The sequence below is a fragment of the Halichoerus grypus genome, chromosome 2 (assembly GCF_964656455.1).
Source record: "Halichoerus grypus chromosome 2, mHalGry1.hap1.1, whole genome shotgun sequence".
In the NCBI taxonomy this organism is placed as follows: Eukaryota; Metazoa; Chordata; class Mammalia; order Carnivora; family Phocidae; genus Halichoerus; species Halichoerus grypus.
The window spans coordinates 185,449,608-185,465,957 of NC_135713.1; the positions used below are offsets into that span (position 1 = coordinate 185,449,608).

The 16,350-nt window shown below is 48.3% G+C and overlaps 1 long non-coding RNA gene across 1 annotated transcript in view; it reads right to left on the reverse strand.

The window, feature by feature from the left end:
• LOC144381017 (uncharacterized) overlaps nt 1-13,423 on the reverse strand; it is a 51,435-nt gene extending 38,012 nt beyond the window's left edge. Inside the window, exon 1 of the long non-coding RNA XR_013445418.1 lies at nt 12,655-13,423. This is a non-coding gene — a long non-coding RNA (uncharacterized LOC144381017). The remainder of the gene's footprint in view (nt 1-12,654) is intronic.
• Between the last annotated feature and the right edge of the window lie 2,927 nt (nt 13,424-16,350).

Below are 16,350 nucleotides of genomic sequence, written 5' to 3' on the forward strand. Positions count from 1 at the left end.
TTGAGTTGAATGAAATTGAATAATACAGTGTATCACAATGTGTGGCTATAGCTAAGACAAGGCTTCAGAGGAAATTATAGCATTCATTACTTACACCAGAAAAGAAAGAAAGGTCTAACAACCATGCTCTAAGCTTGCACCTTAAAATTAGAAAAAATAAAAGAGCAAAATAAACCCTAGGAAAGCAGAAGAAAGGAAATAATAAAGAGTAGAAATCAATGAAATAGAAAATTTATAAACCATAGAGGAAAATCAATGAAAATAAACACTTTTTTTAAAGATCAATAAAACTGGGGCACATGGGTGGCTCAGTTAGTAAAGCATCTGCCTTCGACTCAGGTTATGATCCCAGGGTTCTAAAATCGAGCCCCACGTCAGGCTCCCAGCTCAGTGGGGAGTCTGCTTCTCCCTCTCCCTCTGCTGCTCCCCCTACTTCTGCTCTCTCTCTGTTAAATAAATACATAAAATCTTGAAAAAAAAATCAATAAAGCTAAACCACCTCCAAGCAGACTGATCAGGAAAAAAAACTGAGAAGATACACATTACCATGATCAGGAATGAAGAAGGGAACATGGGTACAGAGCCCGTCCACATTAAAAAAAAAAATACTAAGGGAATATGAGGAACAACTTTACGCCAATAAGCAACATAAAGTACATGAACAAATTCCTTGAATGACACCTACTACCAGAGCTCACTCAAGAAGAAATATATATGGGGCGCCTGGGTGGCTCAGTCGGTTAAGCGACTGCCTTCGGCTCAGGTCATGATCCCAGGGTCCTGGGATCGAGCCCCACATCGGGCTCCCTGCTCAGTGGGGAGCTTGCTTCTCCCTCCCCCACTCCCCCTGCTTGTGTTCCCTCTCTCGCTGTGTCTCTCTCTGTCAAATAAATAAATAAAATCTTAAAAAAAAATATATATATATGTGTCAACTATACTCAAATAAAAAAAACTTTAAAAAAATAATAAATATATAACCTGAATAGTTTTATGACTACAAAGAAATTGAATGTGTGGTCAAAAATCTTCCCACAAAGAAAACTGCAGGCTTAGGTGTCCTCCGTGGTGGATTCTACCACACTTTTAGGGAAGAATACCAATTCTACACAAACTTTCCCAGGAAATAGAAGAGGAGCACTTCCCAATTTATTTTGTGAGGTGAGGATTGGCATAATACCAAAATGAGGAAAAAGATATGACAAAACCATACAAAACCAAAAAGGTACAAATCAATAATCCTTGTGAACATAGATACAAAAGTCCTTAAAATTTCAGCAAACCAAATGCTGCAATAAATAACAAACCTAATGCATCAAGTGGGGTTCATCCTGGGAATGCAAGATTGGTTTGACCCATGAAATACCAATCAGTGCAATTCAATTCACTACATCAAAAAAACTAAAATAGATAGAGGCATAAAAATCATTCGATGGGGCACTTGGGTGGCTCGGTCGGTTAAGCGTCTGCCTTCAGCTCAGGTCATGATCCCAAGGACCTGAAATCAAGCCCCACATGGGGCTCTCTGCTCAGCAGGGAGCCTGATTCTCCCTCTCCCTCTGTCTCTCCCCCAGCTTGTGCCCTCTCTCGTTCACTCTCTCTCAAATAAATAAATAAAATCTTTAAAAAACCCACAAAAACCATTTGATACAATTCTCCATCCACTCATGACAAAAACTTCCAGCAAACTAGGAATAGAAGGGAACTTCCTCAACTTGATAAAGAGCAACTAAGAAAACCTTACATCTAGCCTTACGTTTTACCTAATAGTGAAAGACTGAATGCTTTCCCCATAAGGTCAGGATAGAACAGGGTTATTTGCTCTCACCATTAACTTTGTATGAGAGATCCTATGCAGTGAAATAGGCATGAGAAACGAATAAGAGGCATATAGATTGGAAAGAAATAAGACTGTCTTTATCCACAGATGAAATGATCATCTATGTTGAAAATCCTAAAGAATATTAAAAAAAAAAGCTTCTAGAGCTAATAAGAGATATGAACAAGGTCACAGGATACAAGTGAAATACACACCAACCAGATGACTCAGCAATTCCATTCCTAGATATTTTCCCAAGAGAAATGAAGACATCTGTCCACATGAAGATTTGTAGTGAATGTTTATGGCAGCTTTATTCATAATAGCCCCAAACTGGAAACAACCCCAATGTCCAGCAATGGGTAAATCAATCAATAAATTGTGGTGTATCCATAAAAAGGAATAAATACACTCCATGATAAAAGGAAACCAATTACAGAAACACAAAATATAGTTAAATTTCAAAAACATTATGCAAAGTAAGAGAAGCCAGACAAAAATATTACATTCTCGATTCCATTTACAGGAAATTATAGAAAAATCAAGACAATGGTGACAACAGGGTCACAGACCAGTGGTAGCTTGGGGATGGGTGGGGAGCAGATTGACAACAAAAGGGCACCAGGACACTTTGTGTGGTGATAGAAATGTTCTATATCATGGGATCCTGGGTGGCTCAGTCGTCAAGCGTCTGCCTTCAGCTCAGGTCATGATCCCAGGGTGCTGGGATCGAGTCCCACATGGGGCTCCCTGCTCAGCAGGAAGCCTGCTTCTCCCTCTCCCACTCCCCCTGCTTGTGTTCCCTCTCTCGCTGTCTCTCTCTCTCTGTGGAAAAATAAATAAAATCTTAAAAAAAAAAAAAAGAAATGTTCTATATCATGATTTTGGTAGTAGTTACACAGATGTATACATTTGTTAAAAAGCACTGGATTATACACTTTTAAATAGTGACTTTTATTATATATAAATTATACCTCAATAAAGCTGACCCCTTCCAAAAAAAAAGCCCCCAGAAAAAAAAAATAAAAAGGTTCCATGAATCTAAGTCTCCTCAATCCAGAATAAATAACCTATTATAAAGACAGCTTTACAGAATGACAGAAAATTATTCTCTAATCAGCTTGATACATGACCTCAGGATCTTTGCACTAGCTGTCCTCTGCCAGAAACACCCCTGCTTTCCATGCTTCTCCTAGATAACTCTTTATCTTGTCTTCCAGATCCTAGTCTCAGCATCACATCCTTATAGACAACTTCCTTGGGCCACTCTTTCAAATAATTTCCTCTATTATTCTCTATCATAGCACCCAGTTTCTTTTTTTTTCCTCAAGTACTTTATATGAATTTGTAATTAAATGTTGGATTCTATGATCATAAATTTATTTAACATCTATGGTTCCCCCAGAATGAACCGCCTATTTTTGTTCAACAAAACAAAAGGCATTTTCACCATGACTGACAGATAAAGGGTTAAAGATTAGGATTTCCCAAAAAACTAAGAGCTCTCATTAAATGACAATGAAAAGGCCAGTGATTAAAATAAACTAAGGTTTTGGGACACCTGGCTGGCTCATTTGGTGGAGCATGTGACTCTTGTTCTTGGGGTTGTGAGTTTGAGCCCCACATTGGGTATAGAGCTCACTTAAAAATAAAACCTTGAAAAATAAATAAATAAAATGAGCTAAGGTTTTAAATAGGCAATTTAGAGAAGAGCCAATAATCATAGGAAAAGATGATCAAGCCTGTTAATAAACTTGTACTCTCACACTATATATATAAATAAATCTCAGGTATAGTAAAGGCTTACATTTTTTAAATATAAGGAAAAATAACATTTAGTATTGTGGTAGACAGAATAAGCCCCCCCTCCCCCCACCAAAGGTGTCCTTGTCCTAATTCCTGGAACTTGTAAATACCTTACCTTACACAGCAAAAGGACTTTGTAGATAGATTAAGGACCTTGAGAAGGGGATATTATCCTGGATTATCTGGGTGGGACCGATCTAATCACATGGATCTTTAAAACTGGAGAAACTTCCCTGGCTGAATCAGAGAAATGAGACCAAAGAAGAATGAAAAGAAATTTGAAGCACCAGAAGGACTTGGCAGGCCATTGGTGGCTTTGAAGGTGGAGGAAAGGGAGAGGGGGGAGAGGAAGACAGAGAATCTCCAGCAGACTCCGCACGAAGGCACTGAACGTGGAGTCCCATATGGGGCTCGATCTCACGACCCTGAGATCATGACCTGAACTGAATCCAAGAGTCGGCTGCTTAACTGACAGAGCCACCCAGGCCCTCCAAGGTGGGAAGTTTTTAAAAAGAAAAGATGCAAAGAGCACATCCAAATTGTCAAGAGATATATGAAAAGACGGACAACCTCTGCCATATCTCAGGTAAAGGCAAATAAAATAAAAGAGATAACTATTCTCTATCATATTGGCACATACGATGAAGGATAAAAACACTATTGCAAGAAATATGAGTTGCTGAAGTCTTTTAAGAAAGTTGTCTGGCAACAGCTATGGACATGTGTATACCCTGTGACCAGCTTCCTAACTCCTAAAAACAAACGGGCTATAAGGTAATATATATATTACCTTATATATATTATATATATTATTTATAATATTTCTGTCTCTTTAAAAACAGACAAGCAAACAAAGAAAAGGTCTCTGTGTATGTGTGTGTTTATGTTTGCAACAGCAAGAGACAACAGTATGGAAAAATACACCAGGCTGCTAATACTGGTTACCTCTGAGGAGTAAAATGATGAGCTTTATTTTCCTTTATCTTTTATAGTTTTGTTTTATTTTTATTTGTTACAGCATTAATTTATATTAATATAAATCCCCAAATGTACATAATTTGGGGGAAAAACAAGTGAGGGATATTTTAAAACACACATAAATTTTAAAAAGGCACAAGGCTTAACTCATAAATTTGTGTGGAAGAGTAAATATATTTTAAATGAATGGAAGACTCCCCTCTCCAGCCCCTCATTCAGGTAAGGGCCCTCCTTGGGGTCCCTGGGCCTGTTTCCTGACACTTTGCAAAGTAGCTTCAGGCTTCCTCTCCATCTTCCCGTCTAGAATGTGTATTCTCTGACTCCAGGACCTGGCTAAGTCTTTAGTTACCCCTATACTTCCCAATCCCTAGCAGTTAATGATTTCCAAAAGGAATGAATTCTTTACTGAAAGAAGACTCTCACAGAGGATATAGGAAAGGTCAATAAGGCCAATAAGCATATGAAAAGATGCTCAACCTCACTAATCTTCAAAGAAATGCACATTAAAACTACAATGAGATATCACCTCACACCTATTAGAATGACTGCTATTAAAAATAAACAGAAAATAACAGGTGTTAGTGAGATGAGATGTGGAGAAATTGGATTCCTTATGCACTGTCCATAGGAATGTAAAATAGTGCAGCCACTGTGGAAAACAGTATGGAGGTTCCTTAAAAAATTAAAAATAGAGTTACCATATGAACCAGCAATCCTATTTCTGGGTATAAATCCAAAAGACTTGAAAGCAGTTGGTGCATCTGCCTGGCTCAGTCGGTAGAGCATGTGACTCTTGATCTCGGGGTCGCGAGTTTGAGCCCCACGATGGGCATAGAGATTACTTAAAAATAAAATCTTGGGGTGCCTGGGTGGCTCAGTCGTTAAGTGTCTGCCTTCGGCTCAGGTCATGATCCCAGGGTCCTGGGATGGAGCCCCCCATCGGGCTACCTGCTCGGCGGGAAGCCTGCTTCTCCCTCTCCCACTCCCCCTGCTTGTGTTCCTGCTCTCGCTGTCTCTTTCTCTCTGTCAAGTAAATAAAATCTTAAAAAAAAAAAAAATCTTATGGCACCTAAGATTAAGCATCTGCCTTCAGCTCAGGTCATGATCCCAGGGTCCTGGGATCAAATCCCTTGTCAGGCTCCCCTTTCAGCAGAGTCTGTTTCTCCCTCTCCCTCTGCCCCTCTCCCCTGCTCATGCTCTCTCTCTCTTTCTCTCTCTCTCAAATAAATAAATAAAATCTCTTAAAAAATAATAAAATCTTAAGAAAGAAAAAGTACTTGAAAGCAGGATCTTTTTTTTAAATTTTTTTATTGTTATGTTAATCCCCATACATTACATCATTAGTTTTAGATATAGTGTTCCATGATTCATTGTTTGTGCATAACACCCAGTGCTCCATGCAGAACGTGCCCTCCTCAATACCCATCACCAGGCTAACCCATCCTCCCACCCCCCTCCCCTCTAGAACCCTCAGTTTGTTTTTCAGAGTCCATCGTCTCTCATGGTTCTTCTCCCCCTCCGATTTCCCCCCCTTCATTCTTCCCCTCCTGCTACATTCTTCTTCTTCTTTTTTTCTTTCTTAACATATATTGCATTATTTGTGAAAGCAGGATCTTGAAGAGGTATTTGCACACCCATATTCACTGCAGCGTTATTCACAATAGTCAAGAGGTAAAAGCAACCCAATGTCCATCGACAGATCAATGAATAAAGAAAACGTGGTATACACAGCAATAGAGTATTGTTCAGCCTTAAAAAATAAGGAAATCCTGTCACGTGCTACAATGAGGGCTAACCTTGAGGACATTACACTAAGTGAAATAAGTCAGTCATAACAAGACAAATATTGTATGAGTCAACTTATATGAGCGATCTAAAGTGGTCAACCTCATAGAAAGTAGATGTGGTTGCCAAGGTCTGGAAGAAAGGGGAGAGGAGAAATTGTCGCTCAGTGGGCGTAGAGAGTTTCAATTTTGCAGATGAAAAAGTTCTAGAGATCTGTTGCACAGTGATGTGAATACAGTTAACTGTTGAACGGTCCACCTAAAATGGTTAAGATGGGAAGCTTTATTTGTTTTTATCACATATTTTAAAAATGCACCCACCCACACACATTGGAACATCACCAGAATGATTACAATGAACAAGACAGACAGTGCCAGGTATTAGAAAGTATGTGAGCAACTAGCTCCCTCATACATCGCTGGTAGAAGTGTAAAATAGTCAACCACTGTAGAAAACTGTCAGCAGCTAGCATACTATTCCTATCCTATGACCAAGCATTCCCCCCCCAAGTCTCCAAGTGCAGGTGTCCACCAAAAAACAGGGACACAAATGCTCATAACAACTTTTTCATAATAGCCCCAAACTGGGAACAACCCAAATGTCCACCAAGAGAATGGATAAATATATTGGGACATATTCATACAAGGGAATATGACATTAAATGGAATATGGCGATAAGTAGAATGAACTACTGTAGCACACAGCAACACGTGTGAGTCCCACACACGTAATACTGAGCACACAAAGCCAAACACAGAAGAATACATATCATGATTTCATTATATAAAGTTTAAGGACAGACAAAACTAATCTATGGTGATAGAAGGCAGAGTAATGGTTATTTCTGGGGGTTACTGACTAAAAGGATATTGATTGGAAGGAGTTATAAGGGAGCCTTGTGGCAGGCTGGAAATATCTTGATCTACGTGGTGATTATACACATGTGTGCATATGCAAAATACATTGAGCCATACAATTAACACCAGCGCCCTTTGCTGCATGTATATTATAATCAATAAAAAGTACAAGAAAGAAAATAGAAAAATAGAGTCATGGAAGCAAAATTTAATTTTACTGTTATTTCTGTATTCGTGTTTTAAGTGGCTATCAAATAAAATCATCACGTGGATGTGTTTTTGTCTCAGCAGTGCGAGTTCACCAAAACCTGCAAACCAGAGGAGGATGCAGAGGCAAAACATACATCACCCAGCCTGCTCGGCTGCTACAGAGGAAACTAACTGAAACCTAGAGAGGGGGTGGGGCTGAAGTTCCACGTTAAAGGGTGGGGGGGAGCCAGGCCTAGAACTCAGATCTCAGACACCCGCTCCTGGACAACCATTTGCAGGAAGGGGCTGCTTTACCAGTGGGTCCCCAGCCTCATGCGGCCGGAGGAGAAAGGTCTCAGGTCTGAGGCCAGGTAAACTCCTGGAGACCAGCCAGCTGGGCTATTTGTGGCCCTTTCACTGATTGTGGGTAAGTTGGGATCTCTATCTGGGTCTCAGAAAGAAAGAAAGAGAAGAGCCTGTGGTTTCGGGATGCCACTCTAGTTACCAGAAGGGCAAAGACACAAAGGGATCCTAAGGGCTGGGAGGGAAAGTGAAACTTTCAAGTTCTTCCTCTGACCTTGGTCAAGGTCGTTCCCTTTGGCCTCACTTGTCCTCATCATTTAATGAGGGGAGAATCCCATTTAAGGCCCAGCGAACAGAAGAAAGGAACAGGTAGTAGGGCAGCCCTCAGCCCGAGGCTGTCCCCCAGGCGGGACCGAGCCCCAGATAGGCGGGGCAGCAGGAAGGGAGCGCGGGAAGCGCCGGGTTGCTGCATCCAGCCGGAGATGGGCTGCAACAGGGTGAGGGTCTGGGGGAGGGGAGAAGGAGGAGGGTCCCGCGCTCTCCTTCCCCGGGTTCTGCGTCCACGTAGGTCTCCTCCAGCCAAGGGTCTGCGCGCCCCCTCCTCTTCTCAGACTCCTCTGGCCTCGCCCCTCCCTCTCACATTCCCAACTCCCAAGGACAACTTGTCGCTTCAGAAATCCCGGGGCTTCTTTCTGTCCCCCAGACTCTTTCTCCCCTACTTCTTTTGTCTATTTCTGCATTTGACTGCTTCTCTGGGAAGCGTTCCCCGCATCTCCTGTCTTGTCCGTTCCCTCTCTCTCTCTCTCTGTCTCTCTCTCTCTGTGTCTCTCTCTCACTCACACACACACACACACACACACACACACACGCACACAGTCTGTCGGCCGGCCATCTCGGCGCCTGTCCTCCGCGGCTCAGGCCTTTCGGAGGGCGCAAGGCCCACTCTTGGAGCCGCCGCGCGGTCCTCCGACGGCGCCCCAGGAAGGGGGCAGGTGAGATTGGCGGGAGCCCCGCCCGGGCGGACGCGGAGGAAGGGGGCGCCCGCGCCAATCCGCCGCCTCGGCCCTGTCCTCGCCCCTCTCACCCCCTCGCCGGCGCCAGGGGGACGGAGGACGCACGAGTCCCTTCGCGGCCCCAGCGCCGTCCTCCGCGCCGCCGCCCCAGACCTAGACACTGCGCCCAGAGGCCTCACCGGGCGGGGGGTGGGGGGGGAGCGGCGACTTGCAGCCGCCGAGCCCCTGGTCCCGGCGTCGTCACCTGCGTCCCTAGGCTCTGGAGCGCCCCAAGCCCCGGGTCCCTGCAGCCTCTGAAGACGCGCGGAGGACGGCGCGGTTCGGAGAGGTAGGTGAGACACTCCCCCGCTGCCTCTCGCCGCTGGGGGCCGCGACCACGCAGATCAAAGCGGAGGCGTGAAAGACCCCTCTGGGGCCCGGCAGTCCCCCCGCCGCGCTTTGAGGACTGCTCGGCCGTGGCCGGCGTGGGCTACCCGGGCCGCCAGTTAACCTTGGGCTCCCGACCGATCCAGCCTCCCCGATGGGGCCTCGGGGCACCCCCGCAACGCCTTGACCTCCCCGCCCCGCTCGCACTGGACTCTTCCTCTCCAAGCGAGGGTGTGTAAAGGGAGAGAGGCTCGCCTCCCATCCTTTCCCCGCAGCCCTGGCTCCCCAGAGCCGGGTGCTGAGTGCCCCGCGCAGCCTCGGGCCCTCTCCACCAGGTCTCCCCGCTTGCAACTCGGGATTCCAAGCGGATGTAGCCAGAGAGACCGGGGCTGGCTGTCCCGAAGGGCCTCGTGGGTGGGGGTAGCTTGGAAAGGGACAACGGTTATTCTTTCTCCATGGAAATTAGAAATTGGCCGGGAAGTCTGGGTCCAGACGGGAGCACCAGGCCCCCAGGGTGCAGAATCAGCTCTCTCTCTAGAAGTCTCCTGGAAGGGATGGAGGGAGAATGCTTGGGGCAGTCTCTTGCCTCTGGCCGCTTTTGGCTGCTGCAAGGGGACCCAGGTTTCCTTGCCCTCTGGACTGTACTGGGACTAGGGTGGCCTCCTGCCTGGGAAAGCATGTATCGGCATCCGGAGGGGTGTCTGGCGCCGCCATCTTACTTGAAACTCACACTTACAAAAATGAAGCGTGTGCATTTTTGTGGAGGGGCCTGTTGTTCATGGTAAGGGGCAGAAGGCAGGGAAAGGACCTCAATCTGTATGGACTGATTCAGGGGTCCATACGGACCGTTGAAAAGGCATGTAGTGAGAAATAGGCATAAAGGGGTATGCAGTATTGTGGGGTCTCTGAGGAATTAGTAAACCTCAGGAATCAGTGGGGAACTCCTGTGTCAGGGCAGCTGTGCCTCCCCCAGTATTTAAGCACCGTGTAAAGATTGAGGATTAGTAAAAACATGCAAAAGAGACAGGAAATTATGTGCTCCCAATTGTGCTCGATAGTAAAGGTTGCAGGTGGGAAATTCACATTGTCACCTATATACTCCCCCTCTTCCAAATTAGATCAGTGCATGATACATTTCACATATTCCAGATATGCTAAATGTGGAAACATACAGCAGAGAACTGTACTTTATGGTATCAGTATAAGCCCAATGACCCGTAATGGAAAGGAGGTGTTCCCTGAGTTAAAGTTCACATTTCCCAGTGTATTTCTCTGGCCCTTGGAGAAAGAGAGACTGAGGCTTTTCCTGATCTGATCTTCCCTGCAAATCCCTCTTTGGAGCTGCAGCTCCTCCCTTTCCCTAGAACCTGGAGCACTTGGCTTCAAGTCCAGAGAGGCCTCCTCACTCCCCCAGCTCAGAAAGGATGAAGCCGTCTTCCACTCCAGACCATATCACCAGACTCCCTAGGAGGTGAGTTGCCCGCCTTCTGCCCCGGTTTAGAATCACCACCCCAACACACACATACACGTGCACACTGCCCCAGAAGAAACGCAAGGAAAGGCTTTACTGACCCCAGGCAAGGCACTGCGGGAGAGCTCAGAGGCCCCTAAGGAGAGCCCCTCATTCTTCCACACTGCACTTTGGGAGACCCGGACCATCCCGAGTTTTGACTTCTCACTGCCTCGGAAGCCACTGACCCCATGACTGGAGCATCTATTAGGCTGGGAACTTAGTCTCCCACCCGCCCTGCCTCCAGCTTCTCTTCCTGGCCTGATTAAAACAAACATTAGGCTTCAGATGCTATTGGTTTAGAAAGAGAGAGACATTCTTTTAACCTACTGGAATTATCTCCCTCATTTTCTCCTCCCTCATTGCTTGCTCTCTGACTCTTGGGTTTTGTCTTCTCTTTCTCTCCAAACACAGAAAGACAGAATATCCATGACCTTTCTGGGCTTGGAGGGAAGGGATGGAGAGAGAAAGGAGGGAATGTTTGACCCATCCAGGCAGCACCAAGAACTGTGATTGGAGGTGCCAAGTCATCATAGTAGACCCTGCTGTCCAATGCCTAGAGGTTGTTTGATTCCATCCCCCACATCCAAAGATCCAATGGCATCATCTTCCTTAAGAGGAACTAAGGATTTGAGACTAATGCAGTTTTCAAAAACAGGAAGAAGAAAAAATGCTCTCATTTTTTGGGTGGCCAGACATGGAGGGAGTGTGCAGTCTGGGCAGTGGGTCTGGGCTTACAGAGAAATGAGTCCTCAGGGCAGAGGGGGTTGAGGCAAGGCCTGCCACCAACTGAGCCTTGGTGAGGGCAGGCTTGGCCCTAACCTGGCCAGCAGGGGACCCTGGGCTGTTCACAAGGTGGAGGTGAGATCAGGGGACTGGAGGTCTAGGTCCCTCTCCTGCCTGGCTGCCCCACTGACCCTAGAGCCCACTCAAAAATCAGGAACAGCTGAAAAGGAAAAAAAAAATCCCTGAAAACACCCAGATTTGTAATATGCTTAGACATCCAGACCCATCTTGACAACAGTGGAGAAAATTTTTCTCCTTGGTTGACTTGCAACTTTCCACTCTTCAATTTGGTAATGTGCACCTGGGGTCAGCTTGAGGTTTCAGATTTTGGGGTTCAAACCTCCATCTCTAGGTAGCTAGACTGCAGGGTTTGTGGCCTCTCACCTCCTTTTCCCACGTTCGCCCTGCCCCCCCCCCAGAGCTTTTCAGAAGATGACTAGGGCTTTCTTGTAGAGCCATGAGATCCCACAATTTCAGAGGATTTCAGACTCCTTGAAAGTCAGGTTAAGAACTCCTATTTGGATTGGCAGAGGAGTCTGCCTGGAAAACGCTGAGACCAAATATGGTTGCTAATGTAGGTTTTCACTCCCTCCCCGCCTTGAGCTGATATCACAAAGCTAAGCAGGTTGATCTCCACCTGCAGAAGCACCCAGGTGCTCTCTTCTCCCCACCACTGTCTGTAAAGCAAAGGGCAAAAGCCACTAGGGCCTGAAAAGTTGCCTAAATCTCAACTCCTTCTTCCTCAGGAAGATGCTGGAGTGGCTACCCTCAGCCCACTTTCCATCTTTGCCCTTCTTCCCCTTCCTCAGCCCCAGTTATAGGAATAACAGCCTTTGTCTTGCAGGGATAATTAAGGCCAAAGCTCCCCGGGCCCTATCCCATCTCCCAGGGGATTGGGGCCCGGCTCTGAGTTGCCCCCTTCTCAGCCCTTTGCTTTTGAAGAAGCCCCACCCCCCACCCCCGCAGCTGTTCAAGGCTGAATCTTGGCTGGAGTGGAAGTGAGAACTTAGTCCAAAATAACCTGGCTATTAACTAATCCTAATAAGAAAAATAACCATGAGCCTTCTTATCCAACAATTTTTTTTTCTTAAACTATGGCCAAGGCCCGCGGCTTGGCCCGACCCTCCAGGACTAGTCGGATTGCCAAAACACTTTTATGGCGAGAGAAGTCAATACCCAGAGACTTCATCCTTTAAAACAATAAAAAGGGAGAGGGGCCAAATTTTTCCTCGTTAAGCCTCTTACCTCTTTCTCAGCCGGTGTGCTCCTTGGCCCCGGGGACCTCCGGGGCTCCGAGGTGAAGCGGTGGGGGTGAGGCGCCTCGCAGCGACCTTCTCCCCCCGAGGCTCCTCCTGCAAGTCTGAGCTGTCCCTGCCTTGCGACTCCTGCAGCAGCTCCCGGAGAGGCCGCGTCACTGCCCTCTGCCGTGGGACCAGGTCTCCTGGGGATCGGGACGGTCGCCCCTCCGCGCGGGGGTTTGAGACCGCCGCGCCCCTCTGTCCCCCAACTCCAGACCTGCTGGGAACTGCGCGGAACGTCCCCAAGTCCTGTGCAGGGTTCGCTCGCCGCTGGCCAGAGCCGCCGTCCCCGACGGCACGCACTCCGCAGTGCTCGGTGGGGGATCACCTCCCGGCGGGGCGCGGAGCGACGGTCTCAGCGCCGGCTCGGCGACTGCCTCCCCGCTGCGGGCAGGAGGCCGGGGACGTCGCCGGGCAGGAAGGCGACCCAGCGTAGTCGCCGCAGAGACTCCGCGCGCCTCCAGCCCCAGCCGCCCACCGCCCAGCCGCAGGCCGGCGCCGCCGGGGTGGAATCTGGAAGCCTGGGAGGGCCCAGCTCCGAGCCCCGGCCCTCCTGAGGCGGGAACCTGGCGGAGGGGTTAGAAAGGCTTTCAAATCCGCCCAGGCGTCCGGAAGCGGCAATAAAGGGGCGAAGGGAGGTCGCAATTATACGGGTGCCCCCTCGGACGCCGCAACGCCAGCGGCCGGTAGACTCAAGCCTCTGCCGCCGGCCGGAGGAGATGGGATGGGTGGGGGGCTCCGTCCGAACCCCGGCGGCGCGGGGAGCGGCCGTAAACGCTGACCCGGCGCCTCGCCCCAAGCGGGATCTCGGCGCGCGAGGACCTGCAGAGGCGGGGGCGGGGCGCCCTTTCCAAGGGAGCATCTTGCCGCTCTTGTGCTCCGGGGGCGAGTGGGTCCTAGGCTCGGCTGCCCCGCGCACGAACAGTTCATCTGCTCCCTCCGGCCTCCGGCGCCTGCACCACTTGCTCCCATTTCCCGGCCCTGGATTTCCCCTCCTGGATGAGCCCTTCCTCCCCACAATTACCAAACGATCTAGCGAAACCCCGCCTGGTCCACCTCTATCCTCCCGAACCGGCTAATTAATCAGAGAGCCTTAAGGAGACCGAGGAGTCGTAAATGGGCAGTTTGGAACGAGGGGGCGCTGACGAAGTCATTAACCTCCCGGTAAAGACGGGTAGAGGAGCCGCGCCTGGCTGCCCGCGTGGCCCCTGTGGGCCCTTCTCAGCGCGCGGGCTTTGCCTGCTCCACCTGCCCCCGCGCTCCGGCTCCCAGCTCCCGTCTGGCTTGTTTGGCTTCCCTCTTTGTCATTCTCTGCGGCTGCTTTCAAGGGCCCCTTTCTTTGTGTCTGCTTCTGTCTACCTGTTCGGCTGTCTCTCGCTCCCCTTTTGGCGCCTAGCCCTAGGCCAAGAGAACTTTAAGGTCATGGCGAGCGGCCTGGCAAGCGGTCTAGGCTCCCGGGTCTCAGACACGGCCCCTCAGCCCTGGCTGGGACTGAGGGAGCTAGAGATCCGGGGAGGTATCCACAGCACGTCCCCCCAAGAGCGAGGGTCTTTCCGAGGGGAAAACGGATGCTGAAACTTTCAGCTCCTTTTTGGTATGGACCAACTCAGATCAAGGCCACAAATGGCTGGGGAAGATCCAGGCCCCAGTGGAGAAAAGCTCCATAGCCTTTCGATTAGATACCCAGAGACCTTGCTCACTCCTCGTCTGTGTGGGTAAGGGTGCCACGAGGTCAGGACGGGCTTGTGGGTCACCTGTCTCAGTCCTGGGGTCCTCAGCACCTGTGAGCAGGTGCCCGTTGTTCGCTGTTCGGAGGCAGGCCAGGTGATACTATCCACCCGACCTGGTGATACACTTAAAATTGTTCGTCCTCTCTTTTAATTTTTCCCGTCAGGTACCCAAATCTATTTCACTGCCTCCCTCTGCATCACATCTGAGGTATTTGTATGTGAATGGTGGGTGAAAGGTTCTTAACCTTTTTGGGTTCACACAGTGATACTTTAAAATCTGATGAAAACTATTGATTCCTTCCTCCCCGGGGGGGGGGGGGGTACTTATGTAGTGCTCACCAAATCCCACAGTTTCAGAGGATTTCAGACCCCTTGGACCCCAGGTTAAGAACTCCTATTTGGATTGATCAAAGAAGCAGGTGTCTGGAAAATGCTGAGACCAAATATGGTCAGTTAATACAGATCTTCACTTTTTTTTTTTTTCCTGTAGCTGATATCTTGGTGTTTAACAGGTCGACCTTCATCTTTTTTTTTTTTATTAAAAGATTTTATTTATTTATTTGACAGAGAGAGACAGCCAGAGAGGGAACACAAGCAGGGGGAGTGGGAGAGGGAGACGCAGGCTTCCTGCTGAGCAGGGAGCCCCATGCAGGGCTTGATCCCAGGGCCCTGGGATCATGACCTGAGCCAAAGGCAGACGCTTAACGACTGAGCCACCCAGGCGCCCGACCTTCATCTTTAAAAACATCTGTGCAGCAATGTTCCTCTCCCCACCACTACCCGTAGGGTCTGGGTTCCCAATGGGAGTCAGTCAGTCTTCTCTTTCCCTGACCAGGGGGCTCCAGAAAGTGGGAAGAGCTTTGCTGGGGAAAACTGACCGTGGACTGCTTCAGGGTGGGACCAGCTGCTGGAAGGAAGTGGGACTTGGGCAGCCACCCAGGAAATAAAAAAAGTACTGAAACTCCTGGAAAGGGAAGGCTATCTAGTGACCACCCCCTAGATGATGCTGTCTGTGAGCCAAGCGAATAGGGATCAGGCAGTAGAATGTTATTTTACATCCCTTATTAATCTACTTATTCAGTTTCCTCAGAGACCCCAACTTCTTATGGGGCTGAGGGCTTAGCCAGGGTTAGAGGCTGGGGGTACTGAACTCAGGGTTAAGAGGGGCAAGAACTTGCTCGCAAACATTTTTGTAATTTTGTTATTAGGAGCCAAACATATCAGGTAGCCCCTGACAAGCCTGGGAGACTTGCTAGTTTCACCCAGCCTGTGTGTTGTGGCTTCTTTAGACTTTTCGTCCACAGCCTAGTAACAGCTTTCTGGCCTTCTCCCCACTCCTGGGACCTGACCAAATTAGAGCACCCTGAAAAAAGTCAGGTTTCATTGGGGTCTGGGAAGTGAACAAACTTCCTTTCTTCTAGGACTATGTTCAGACAAATTAAGGGAACAGGAAATTATCTGGCTTATTGCAGCCCTCCCAACACACACACCCCCCACAAACCCAACCCCTCCCGGTTGGTCCTCAATTGCCTACACATTTCAAGCAAATGTGACATGTGACTTGGGGAAGGAAAGACCCCCAACCCATTGCTAGCTGCCTGTCTCTGGGCTGACACAACCGCCACCTACCAGCCCCCACGGTTCTGGGCTGTAACAAGAAGTCAATGGCTGCCTAATAATATTCAGACCCCTGCCTGAAAATAAAAAGAAAAAATAAACAATTTTCTGCTTGGGACAATTTAAACTGAAGAATTCAGGCTGTGAACACCTGACCTAGATGCTTTTAATCAGAGCAGAAGAAATACATGCCCATTTGTTCCCTACGTTACTAATTAAAAAAAAAAAAGCTAATTGGTGTTCTCAGGAACTTCCGACTGAGGGTCAGGAGCCTCTAGCCATCTCTTCACCCCTTC